A 12,796-nucleotide genomic window follows, 5' to 3' on the forward strand; every position below is an offset into this window, starting at 1 on the left:
CAGGGCCCCTGTAACTCATCAAATCGATTGGGTAAATCGATTTCCCTGTGTATTCTTTCAAAAATTCATAAACTAACTCAATCACATTCATACATAATCCCAAATCTTAACACTTAGCACTGATAACGCAATCGCTACAACATCATGAGTTTCGAAATAGTATTGCAATCAAACATGCTATCACCAAATTCCAAAACATAACACTTAACACTTATAACACAATTACTACAACATCATGGGTTTCGAAATGGTATTGCAATCAAACATGTTATCACCAAATTCCAAAACATACACTGTAAGACCCGTAATTTTAAAGTACCCTTTTATGTATTTTTGGTATATTTTGGATTTTAGCTCGGAGGCTTTTAAGCCAAAGTTAATAATATTTTGGAGTTTTCTAATCAAAAAGATATTTCGATGCCAATTAGAATTCCTCGTCGATAAATAAATTGAATTTAACTGCGGAAAATACCTTACGGTTAATTTAAGGCGTTTCGGGTGAAACGGTAATTTAATAAATATCTAGATTTTGAGATATTTGTTAAGTTATATTTATTATATTTATATATGTTTGTTTGGAGGGAAAAAGAAAGGAAAACTAGAAGGAAGGAAAAGGAAAAGAAAATAGTATATAAAGGAAGGAAGGAAAAAGGAAGAAAGGAAAAAGAAAGGAAAGAAAAAGAAAGGAAGGAAAATTAGAATTTTCCATCTCCTTCCTCTGTTCGACCGCGAAGCTTTTCCCTCCTTTCTCCCATTTTCAGTTTCGTCGCTTTCTTTTCTTCAAAACTAGTAACCCAAGGTTGGGGGAGAGTTAGATCAAGGTTTTTGCAACTCCATTCTTCCCCTTTGTTTCGAAAACGAAGAAAAACGGTTTTTGAGATCCAAACACAAACCTCTCCGTTTCTTCAAGATCCAAGCTTCGTTTCGCGAAGAGTCAGAAGGGAAGGTTGCTCACTACCACGCTACGGTGCTAGGGGACCTATTTGGAGGCGAAGTTGCGAGCGGAGATTTTACCGGAATTACTCACGGTACCGGAAACGTCCGTTAAAGCTAACGTTGAGGTAAGGGCTCCTTCCAAACTTCTAGCTTGCATTAGGGACTTACCTGTAGTTGTGTGGGAAGGAATTTATTAGGGTTAAATGTATCGATTTGGGGAAAAACGAAACTAGGGCGTTATGGGTAAAACCTTAGAGTTAGGTTTTGTTTACATTGATGAAATTTGATATGTGTATGGTTGGATTTGTGAATAAATGAATTGATATGTTTTGATGTGAGAATTTGTTTGAGTTTGTGTTGTGTGGAATTTGAAAACCATTAAGTTAAATGAGTATTAAGAATGGGGAATCTCTTAATGTCTCGTTTACTTAATGTGCGTTTGTTTGTGAAAAATCGTTTAAGTTAACTGGGCGTTAAGAATGGGGAATCTCTTAATGTCTCGGTTACTTAACATTTTGTTTTGAAAACCGTTTAAGTTAACTGGACGTTAAGGAGGGGGAACCTCTTAATGCCTCGGTTACTTAATATTTTGTTTTAAAGAAAAATCGTTTAAGTTAACTGGGCGTTAAGAATGGGGAATCTCTTAATGTCTCGGTTACTTAATATTTTGTTTTGAAAACCGTTTAAGTTAACTGGACGTTAAGGAGGGGGAATCTCTTAATGTCTCGGTTACTTAATATTTTGTTTTGAAAACCGTTTAAGTTAACTGGACGTTAAGGAGGGGGAATCTCTTAATGTCTCGGTTACTTAATATTTTGTTTTAAAGAAAAATCGTTTAAGTTAACTGGGCGTTAAGAATGGGGAATCTCTTAATGTCTCGGTTACTTAATATTTTGTTTTAAAGAAAAATCGTTTAAGTTAACTGGGCGTTAAGAATGGGGAATCTCTTAATGTCTCGGTTACTTAATATTTTGTTTTGAAAACCGTTTAAGTTAACTGGACGTTAAGGAGGGGGAACCTCTTAATGTCTCGGTTACTTAATATTTTGTTTTGAAAACCGTTTAAGTAAACTGGGCGTTAAGAATGGGGAATCTCTTAATGTCTCGGTTACTTAATATTTTGTTTTGAAAACCGTTTAAGTAAACTGGGCGTTAAGAATGGGGAATCTCTTAATGTCTCGGTTACTTAATATTTTGTTTTGAAAACCGTTTAAGTTAACTGGACGTTAAGGAGGGGGAACCTCTTAATGTCTCGGTTACTTAATATTTTGTTTTGAAAACCGTTTAAGTAAACTGGGCGTTAAGAATGGGGAATCTCTTAATGTCTCGGTTACTTAATATTTTGTTTTGAAAACCGTTTAAGTAAACTGGGCGTTAAGAATGGGGAATCTCTTAATGTCTCGGTTACTTAATATTTTGTTTTGAAAACCGTTTAAGTTAACTGGACGTTAAGGAGGGGGAACCTCTTAATGTCTCGGTTACTTAATATTTTGTTTTGAAAACCGTTTAAGTTAACTGGACGTTAAGGAGGGGGAACCTCTTAATGTCTCGGTTACTTAATATTTTGTTTTGAAAACCGTTTAAGTTAACTGGACGTTAAGGAGGGGGAACCTCTTAATGTCTCGGTTACTTAATATTTTGTTTTGAAAACCGTTTAAGTTAACTGGACGTTAAGGAGGGGGAATCTCTTAATGTCTCGGTTACTTAATATTTTGTTTTGAAAACCGTTTAAGTTAACTGGACGTTAAGGAGGGGGAATCTCTTAATGTCTCGGTTACTTAATATTTTGTTTTGAAAACCGTTTAAGTTAACTGGACGTTAAGGAGGGGGAATCTCTTAATGTCTCGGTTACTTAATATTTTGTTTTGAAAACCGTTTAAGTTAACTGGACGTTAAGGAGGGGGAATCTCTTAATGTCTCGGTTACTTAATATTTTGTTTTGAAAACCGTTTAAGTTAACTGGACGTTAAGGAGGGGGAATCTCTTAATGTCTCGGTTACTTAATATTTTGTTTTGAAAACCGTTTAAGTTAACTGGACGTTAAGGAGGGGGAATCTCTTAATGTCTCGGTTACTTAATATTTTGTTTTGAAAACCGTTTAAGTTAACTGGACGTTAAGGAGGGGGAATCTCTTAATGTCTCGGTTACTTAATATTTTGTTTTGAAAACCGTTTAAGTTAACTGGACGTTAAGGAGGGGGAACGAAATCGATTTGGAAATCGATTTGGCAACCCAGGGACTCATCAGAACTGACAAAATCGACTTAGAAATCGATTTGGTCATGCAGAAACTCAGCAGAACTGACCAAATCGATTTGGCAATCGATTTCCTCAGCAAAAGTACTTATTTTGAGTTAGATAATCGATTTCTCAATTGATTTATCAATGCTTTGGTCAGTTATGTATTACTTAATGGTTTGAGAACTTCATTTTGAGTTCATTGTTAATTGACAAGCATTATATGAACTTTTAGCATATGGAAAATCCTTTTAAGGTGCATGCTTAGTTGAAAGGTTATTTTGTGCATATGGAAAATCCTTTTAAGGTGCATGCTTAGTTGAAAGGTTATTTTGTGCATATGGAAAATCCTTTTAAGGTGCATGCTTAGTTGAAAGGTTATTTTGTGCATATGGAAAATCCTTTTAAGGTGCATGCTTAGTTGAAAGGTTATTTTGTGCATATGGAAAATCCTTTTAAGGTGCATGCTTAGTTGAAAGGTTATTTTGTGCATTTAAAACTTAAATGTTATGTGTTATCTGTTAATTTCGGTTGGTGACCCTTTACAATTATTGTGGAAATCTGGGCTTCGCCCTCAGATGAGAGTCAGGACGATCCTACCGATTCGTACCCTACGGACGGGAATGGAGATGGGAACGCTTGACTGCAGCTACGTTAGGAGGATCTCACGGGGCGCGTGGAGATTACCCAGGGTGTTTAGTTGTGTTGAAATATGATCAGATTATGTTGTCATAGAGGGATCAGATGTCTTTCTTTTGTATTGTATTTATTTTAAAATGGAAGATTGTACCTATACTAATATTGTCAGCTTGACATGTTATTTTCAATGGGTTACATGTGCCTTTTGTTGTTGTGTACATGGTTTGGATTTATAATTGGAGTGACTTTTCCGCTGCTTGTAAATCATAATGACTCAATTATTTATCCAAAGACATTTTCTTGTTTATTTCTCTGTTTCAGTTTAATTTCTTTTAAAAAAAAATATACCCTCGCTTTGAAAAAAAGGGTGTCACATTGTGGTATCAGAGCTTTGGTTTGGTTTTCTTTGGGGGCTGTGGAACCTTGGTTCTAGATTGTAGGTTACGAGTTGTTGTCTGATCATGTGTCGGTTTAGGTGGTTTAAGAACACGTCAAAAACAACGAACACAAATCGACACAATCCACTACTCAAACACACAAGTTTCATTTACTCAAAATCATACATAAATGAATTTAAATTCATTTTTCCCAAAAACAACACTCCAATCCTAACAAAATTATTTTCCATACAACCACAGATAAGTCCCTAAATGCAAACTAAAAGTTTGGAAGGAGCCCTTACCTTAACGTTAGCTTTAACGTGCGTTTCCGGTACTGCGAGTAAATTCGGTAAAAATCTCCGCTCACAACGTCGCGTCCAAGTTGGTCCCCTAGCACCATAGCGTGGTAGTGAGCAACTTTCTCTTCTATCTCTTCGCGAAACGAAGCTTAGATCTAGACGAAACGGAGAGGTTTGTGTTTGACGGTTTTAAAATCTCTAACACCATTTTTCTTCGTTTACGAATCAACGAGGAAGAGTGAAGTTAAGAAATCTTCTCTTTCACACTCAACAAACCTTGGGTTTCTATTCTTGAAGAAAGGAAGCCAAGAAAAACAAAAATGGAGGATGGAGGGATTTTGGTCGCGCGTTAAAAGAGGAAGAAGATGGAATTTTCCTTTTTTCTTTCCTTTCTCTTTCTTTCTTTCCTTTCTTTCCTTTCTTTTTCCTTTCTTCCTTTTTCCTTCTTTCCTTTTTATACTCTTTTCTTTTCCTTTTCCTTCCTTCTAATTTCCTTTCTTTTTCCCTCCAAACAAACATATATATATATATATTAAATATAACTTAACAAATATCTCAAAATATCTAGATATTTGTTAAATTACCATTTCACCTGTAACGCATTAAATTCTCCGTAAAGGATTCACCGCACTTAATTTAATTTATTTAATGACGAGTAATTCTAAACGGCATCAAAATATCTTTTTGCTCATATAAACTCCAAAATAATATTAACTTTGGCCAAAAAGCCTCCGAGCCAAAATCCAAAATACACAAAAATACATAATGTATACTTTAAAATTATGGGTCTTACATTCAGTCTTATCGAAATAAGATTTTTGTCACTTTGGTTCTTAGTTAGTGTAAATCGCCCAATAAGTGCACTAGTTTCAAAGGATTAAGAATTTAGATCATTTTCAACTTTACGATGTTAACTCTAGTCAATTTTGGTTCTTTATCAATGTAGTTCGTCTAATAAGTGTTTTAGTTCAATGGCTTAAGATTTCAGGTTGCTTTGGTCTATAATAAGTTTATTGTAGTCCAATTTGGTACTTAGTCAATGTAATTCGCCAATAAAGTGCACTAGTTTTGATGGACTAATATTTTAGGTCACTTTGGTCGTTACTAGGTTTGTTCGAGTTGAATTTGGTTCTTTGTCGATGTAGTTTGACTAATAAAAGTGCTCGTATTAAAGGATTAAGATTTTAATTTATTTTGGTCTTTAGTAGGTTTAATCTAATCCATATTGGTTTTACTGCTATAGAGATCCTCCAAGAAGTGCATCAGCCCTATTGGAATAAGTTTTTGTCACTTTGGTCTTTAGAAGCTTTATTCTTGTCCATTATGGTTCTTAGTTTGTGTAAATTACCCAATAAGTGCACTGATTTTGGAGGATTAATATTTTAGATCATTTTTGTCTTTACGAGGTTAACTCAAGTCAATTATGGTTCTTAGTCAATGTAGTTCGTCCAATAAGTGCACTAGTTTCAATGGATTAATATTTCACGTGGTTTTAGTCTTTCATAAGTTTATTCTAGTCCAATTTGGTACTTAGTCAATTATAGTTCGCCAAATAAGTGAACAAATTTCAATGGACAGATATTTTATGTTAGTTTGGTCTTTAATAGGTTTATTCTAATCCATTTTGGTTCTAAGACAATGTGTTTCGTCCCATAAGTGCATAAGTCGCAATTTATTAAGATTTTAGGTCATTTTTGTCCATAATAGGTTTATTCTAATCTATTTTAGTTCTTAGGAAATATAGCTCGTCCAATATGTGTATAAGTCTCAATTGATTAAGATTTTAGGTAATTTTGGTCATTAAATGGTTCATTCTAATTCATTTTGGTTCCTAGCCAATGTAGTTCGTCCAATAAGTGCATATGTTGTAATTGATTAAGACTTTTGGTCATTTTGATCTTTACAAGGTTATTATACGCTATTTTTGTTCTTAAACAATGTAGTTCGTCCAAAAGCGCATAAGTCTCATTGGATTAATTTTTTTGATATTTTTGTCTTTACAAGGTGTATTCTAGTCCATTTTAGTTCTTAGTTAATGTATTAAGATTACATGTCATTTTTGTCTTTACTATGTATATTCGAGTCCATTTTCTTCTTATTCGGTGTAGATCGTCTAATTAGTGCATAAATTTCAATGGTATAAGATTTAAGGTCGTTTTGGTATTTAATAAGTTTATTATAGCCCAATTTAGTTCTTCGTAAAATTATTTCTTCCAATAAGTGCATAAGTCTCATTGCATTAATATTTGTGTCATTTTGTTCTTTACAAGGTTCATTCTAGTCTATATTTTGTTATTAGTAAATGTAGTTAGTCGAATTAGTCTATAGGTTTATGCTAATCTATTTTGGTTTTAGTCAATGTAGTTTGTCCAATAAGTGCATAAGTATAAATGGATTAAGATTTTAGCTCATTTTAGTCATTACGAGGTTTATTGTAGTCCATTTTTGTTCTTAGTCAATGTATTCCGTGTATTAAGAGCACTAGTATTAAAGGATTAAGATTTTAATTCATTTTGGTCTTCAATAGGATTATTCAAATAAGCAATCTAGTTCGTCCAATAAGTGAGTTAGTCTCATTGGAATAAGATTTTTGTCACTTTGGTCTTTACAAGCTTCTAATCTATTTTTGTTATTTGTTAATGTAGTTTGTACAATAAGTGCTCTAATTTCAATGGATTAAGATTTTAGGCTATTTTTAGTCTTTACGAGATTTACTCTAGACCATTATGGTTCCTAGTCAATGTAGACCATCTAATAAGGGAACTAGTTTCAATTGATCAAGATTTTAGGATATTTTGATCTTTAATAGTTTTGTTCTAGTCCATTTTAGTTATTAGTCATTCTAAATCGTCCGTTTAGTGCACTAGTTTCAATGGATAAAGATTTTAGGTCATTTTGATCTTTAATAGGTTTATTCTGGTCCATTTTAGTTCTAGTAAGTGTAAATCATCCAAGTAAAGCACTAGTTTCAATGGATTAAGATTTTAGGTCATTTTGTTCGTTACTAGGTTTATTCTATTGCATTTTGGTTCTTTGTAAATGTAGTATACTAAGTGCCCTAGTTTTAAGGGATTAAGATTTTAGGTGATTTTGATCTTTCATTTGTTTATTCGAGACCATTTTGGTTCTTAGTCAATGTAGCTTGTCCAATTAGTGCACTAGTTTCAATTGATTAATATTTTAGGTCATTACTAGGTATATTCTAGTCCATTTTGGTTCTTAGTCAATGTTGTTCATCTAATAAAAGCACTAGTATCAAAGGATTAAGATTTTGATTCATTTTTTCCCCATAAATAGGTTTATTCTAATCGCTATTGGATCAAAGGCAATGTAGTTCGTCATATTTGTTCATCAGTCTTATTGGAATAAGAAATTTGTCACTTTGTCTTTACAAGTTTTATTCTAGTTAATTTTAGTTCTTATTCATTGTAAGTCGTCCAATAAGTGCACTAGTTTCAAAGGATTTAGATGTTAGGTCATTTTTGTCTATACGAAGTTAACTCTAGACAATTATAGCTCTAAGCCAATAGTGTTCGTCTAATAAGGGCACTAGTTTTAATGGATTAAGATTTTATGACATTTTGGTATTTAGTAGGTTTATTCAAGTACATTTTTTATCTTAGTCAATGTAGTTCTTCCAATAAGTGCACTAGTTTCAATTGATTAAGATTTTAGGTCATTTTGGTCATTAATAGGTTATTCTAGTCCATTTAGGTTATTAGTCGGTGTAAATCGTCCTATAAGTGCACTAGTTTCAATGGATCAAGATTTTAGGTCATTTTGGTCGTCACAAGGTTTATTCTAGTTCATTTTGGTTTAAGTCAATCAAGTATATTAAGTGCACTAGTTTCAATGATTAAGATTTCAGTTGATTTTTGTCTTGAAAAAGTTTATTCGACTCCATTTTGGTTCTTAGTCAATGTAATTTGTGCAATTAGTTCACTAGTTTCAATACATTAAGATTTTAGGTCATTTTGGTCGCTACTATATTTATTCTACTCCATATTTGTTCTTAGTCGTTGTGGTTCGTAAAAAAAAAAGCACTAGTGTTAAATGATTAAGGTTTTAATTAATTTTTTTCTTTAAAAGGTTTATTCTAATCCATATTGGCTATAAGGCAATGTAATTCATCCAATAAGTGCATCAATCTAATTGGAATAAGATTTTTGTCACTTTGGTATTCATAAGTTATTTTCTTTTCCATTTTGATTCTTAGTGATGGTACATCACCTAATAAGTGCACCAGTTTCGAAGGATTAAGATTTTAGGTCATTTTCGTCTTTACGAGGTTAACTCTAGTCAAATTTGCTACTAAGTCAATGTATTTCATCTAATAAGGGCATTAAGTTTAATGGATTAAGATTTTAGGTCATTTTGGCCTTTAATATATATATTCTAGTACATTCATGTTCCTAGTCAATGTAGTGCGTCCAATAAGTGAACTAGTTTCTATGGATTAAGATTTTAAGTCATTTTGGTCGTTACTAGGTTTATTTTAGAACATTTTGGTTCTTAGCATATGTCGTTCGCATAAAAAGTACACTAGTTTCAATGGATTAAGATTTCAAGTGGTTTTGGTCTTTGATAAATTTATTCAAATCCAATTTGGTACTTAGTCAATGTAGTTCGCCTAGTAAGTGCACTAGTTACAATGGACTAATATTTTAGGTCATTTTGATCTTTAATAGGTTGACTCTAATCCATTTTGGTTCTTTGGCAACGTTTTTCGTCCAATAAGTTGACAAGTCCCAATTTATTAAGATTTTAGATAATTTTTGTCAATAATAGGTTTATTCTAATCAATTGTAGTTCTATGGCAATATAGTTTGTCCAAAAAGTGTATAAGTCTCAATGGTTAAAGATTTTAGATTATTTTGGTCTTTAATAAGTTCATTCTAATCCATTTTGGCTCATAGCCAATGTGATTCGTCCAATAAGTGCGTATGTCGCAATTGGTAAAGATTTTTGGTCATTTTGGTCTTTACAAGGTTTATAATAGGCCATTTTTGTGCTTAACCAGTGTAGTTCGTCATAAAAGTTCATAAGTCTTATTGAATTAAAATTTTGGATATTTTGGTCTTTACAATGTTTATTCTATTCTATTTTTATTCTTAGTTAATTTAGTCCGTCCAATATGTTAATAAACCTAAATGGATTTAGATTTTAGGTCATTTTTAACTTGACTATGTTTATTCATGTCCATTTTTTTAGTCGATGTAGTTCGTCTAATAAGTGCATAAATCTCAATGGATTAAGACTTTAGGTCATTTTGGTCTTGAATAGGTTTATTGTAGTCCATTTTAGTTCTTAGTAAATTTAGTTCGTCTAATAAGTGCCTAAGTCTCATTGGTTTAAGATTTGTATCATTTTGTTCTTTACAAGGTTTATTCTAGTCCATTTTGGTTGTTAGTCAATGTAGTTCTTGTAATAAGTGAATTAGCTTCAATGGTTTAAGATTTTAGCTCATTTTAGTGATTACAATTTTTATTCTAGTCCATTTTAGTTCTTAGTCAATGTAGTTCTTGTAATAAGAGCACTAGTATTAAAGGAGTAAGATTTTAATTTATTTTGGTCTTTAATAGGTTTATTCTAATCCATTTTGCTTCATAGACAATCTAGTTCGTCCAATAAATGTGAAAGTCTCATTGGAATTAGATTTTTGTCACTTTGGTCTTTACAAGCTTAATTCTAATCCCTTTTTGTTCTTAGCCAATGTAGTTTGTACAATAAGGGCACTAGTTTCAATGGATTAGGATTTTAGGTTATTTTGGTCTTTACGAGGTTTACTCTAGTCCATTTTGGTTCTTAGTCAATATAGATCGTCTAATAATGGAACTAGTTTCAGTTGGTTAAGATTTTAGGTCATTTTGGTCTTTAATAGATTTATTCTAGTCAATTTTGGTTTTTCGTTAGTGTAAACCGTCCAATAAGTGCACTAATTTCAAGGGATTAAGATTTTAGGTTATTTGGGTCGTTACTAGGTTTATTCTAGTCTATTTTGATTCTTAGTCAATGTAGTATAATAGGTGCACTATTATTATTATTTACTTGAAATATAAGTCATGTTTACATGAGAGGAAACAATCAATCTAATTTCTTTACGTAGACACAAATATTGTTCTCAATTATTCGAATACCAACTCCTTTAACTTTCACCCAATTTCTAATGTCTGGTTTTACCAAGTTCGATTGGCATGCGGTACAACTATCGAATCTAGTTATTCTATAGTTATACAAATTATCACAATCTCTAGTTATTCTACCTTGTGTTGAATTCCATAGAACCATGTTTCTAAAATATTCCAACAAAGCTACTGTCGTACTATTTCTAGCTAGTCTAAACTTGAGGTATTGATTCTCCTTTATAAAAAAATACATCTAAAGAATATAGAAAGAAAAAAATCCATATGACACGAAATTGTACAAAATTAATAATCAACAAACATAATCCTATTAAAGAAAGGAAACATTTTTATATAACACATCGAAGTTAAATTGGTATTTCACGTTGCATCCAATAAAATATACAAAATCAAAGTGAATATTGAAATAGAACAAATAATCACACTAATACTAATGAGTTGTATAATAATATATTATATTCAAAACACAATCACAAAATACATCTGAAGTCTAACTTTAAAACTTCGAATGAACCGTATGCATAGAATTCTATGCATACGGTTCATTCTCAGTAAGACTTTCAAAATAGTTCTAGGCTGCAACTAGAAACAAACAAGCATTATGACAAAATATATTAATGGAAGAGATTAATCTAATTTAATTAAGTACCTTAAAATGATATAAGAGACAACCATATTTTTAGTCAATCAAAATGAAATCAACAAGTGCAAATAATGAGTTATTGTTGTTTCTTTTATCGACGATGAGTCATTGAGTAGCTAATCCCTCCTACTCATTGAGTCAATTACTTAAGGTAATCATAACTATAGTCATTTAAACTCAAACACAACTAATTGAAAGACTTTGTAACATGTTTTAAGAGTGTGAAGGCGGCGCCACAACTACTGCTCATTACTTTAAGTTAAAAGTTCACTAAATTACACATTTGCAATAATTTATTTGTAATTTACATTTAGTTACAATAGTGACAAGAATCATAACATGGCCCTAGAATCTAGAAACCAGAAACTAGTGTTATACATATTACATTTCCGACCACCAAGGCACCAACACATCAGCTTAAGAAATTATATCGGAAAAAAATCATGATATCAATGAAAAATGAAAGGTTGATCACAATATTATAAAATTATGAATGGTGTTAGAAATAATGGAATCACATTGCATGCATAAAATTCAAGGTTTTTTTTTTTTAAATTGGGAGGATTTGCTAGGAGATGCAGGCATAGAAGACCTGCAGCTTCAAAAATTACCGTGCATTTAATTTCTACTATCAAGAATTTATAAGGATGGTTTGTAACTAGAAGTCAACAGAGCATTCTTGTGCAACAAGTTTTGTATTGAAGTATTTGTCTCCTTACTCACAATTTATTAGTTAGGAGTCCTGGTTTAATCAGAGACAATAACATTATTATCGCGTGCTAGAGTGAATGTCCAGAAAAAATGCAACTAAGATTTTTGGTATGCCTATACTTGGTGCTATGATTGCCACTCCAAGGTATGGTGATGCATATTTATTTGATACTATCCTCAATAAAACGATAATAGCACACCCTCCCAATCCCTAATCTTTATTCTTTCTATATATGATACCTTGTAAAGCTACAACACAACTGCCATTGGATAAAAGTGGTTCCTATTAGGCTATAATTATTTAACTATGCTACTTCACAGTTGGAATAACCGAGAAATGTACCGCAATTAATGCAACATCAACTAAATTTTTATACTATTTCAAAATCACGACAAATGTCTTAAATTGATTTTAAAAGCAATATTAAAATATTAATCATTTAGATACAACTCTCAACACTTTCAAATGATTTAAAATTAAAATCAACGCTTTAAATCGATTTTTTTTTTATACAAACCATCTTAAAATCAAAAATAAGAACTTTCTAGTCAAAATTAAAACATATAGCTAGCTAATCAAAAAAATTATTTTTAACTAATCACATTAAACAAGATAGTAGAAAATCATAGTTAGGCGTACAAGGCACAAGTCCACAAAATAAGCAATTAATGTAATCAACAAATACACACTCAATAAAAACGAGCAAACAGTTAACGGTGACATTATCTTCAAAAATAAGAGAAACCACCATACAACAAGAATAAGCAAGTTGTTAACAATTAACAATCATCTTTCAGAAATCATGTTT

This window comes from Cicer arietinum, chromosome 6, assembly GCF_000331145.2.
Source record: "Cicer arietinum cultivar CDC Frontier isolate Library 1 chromosome 6, Cicar.CDCFrontier_v2.0, whole genome shotgun sequence".
Lineage (NCBI taxonomy): Eukaryota > Viridiplantae > Streptophyta > Magnoliopsida > Fabales > Fabaceae > Cicer > Cicer arietinum.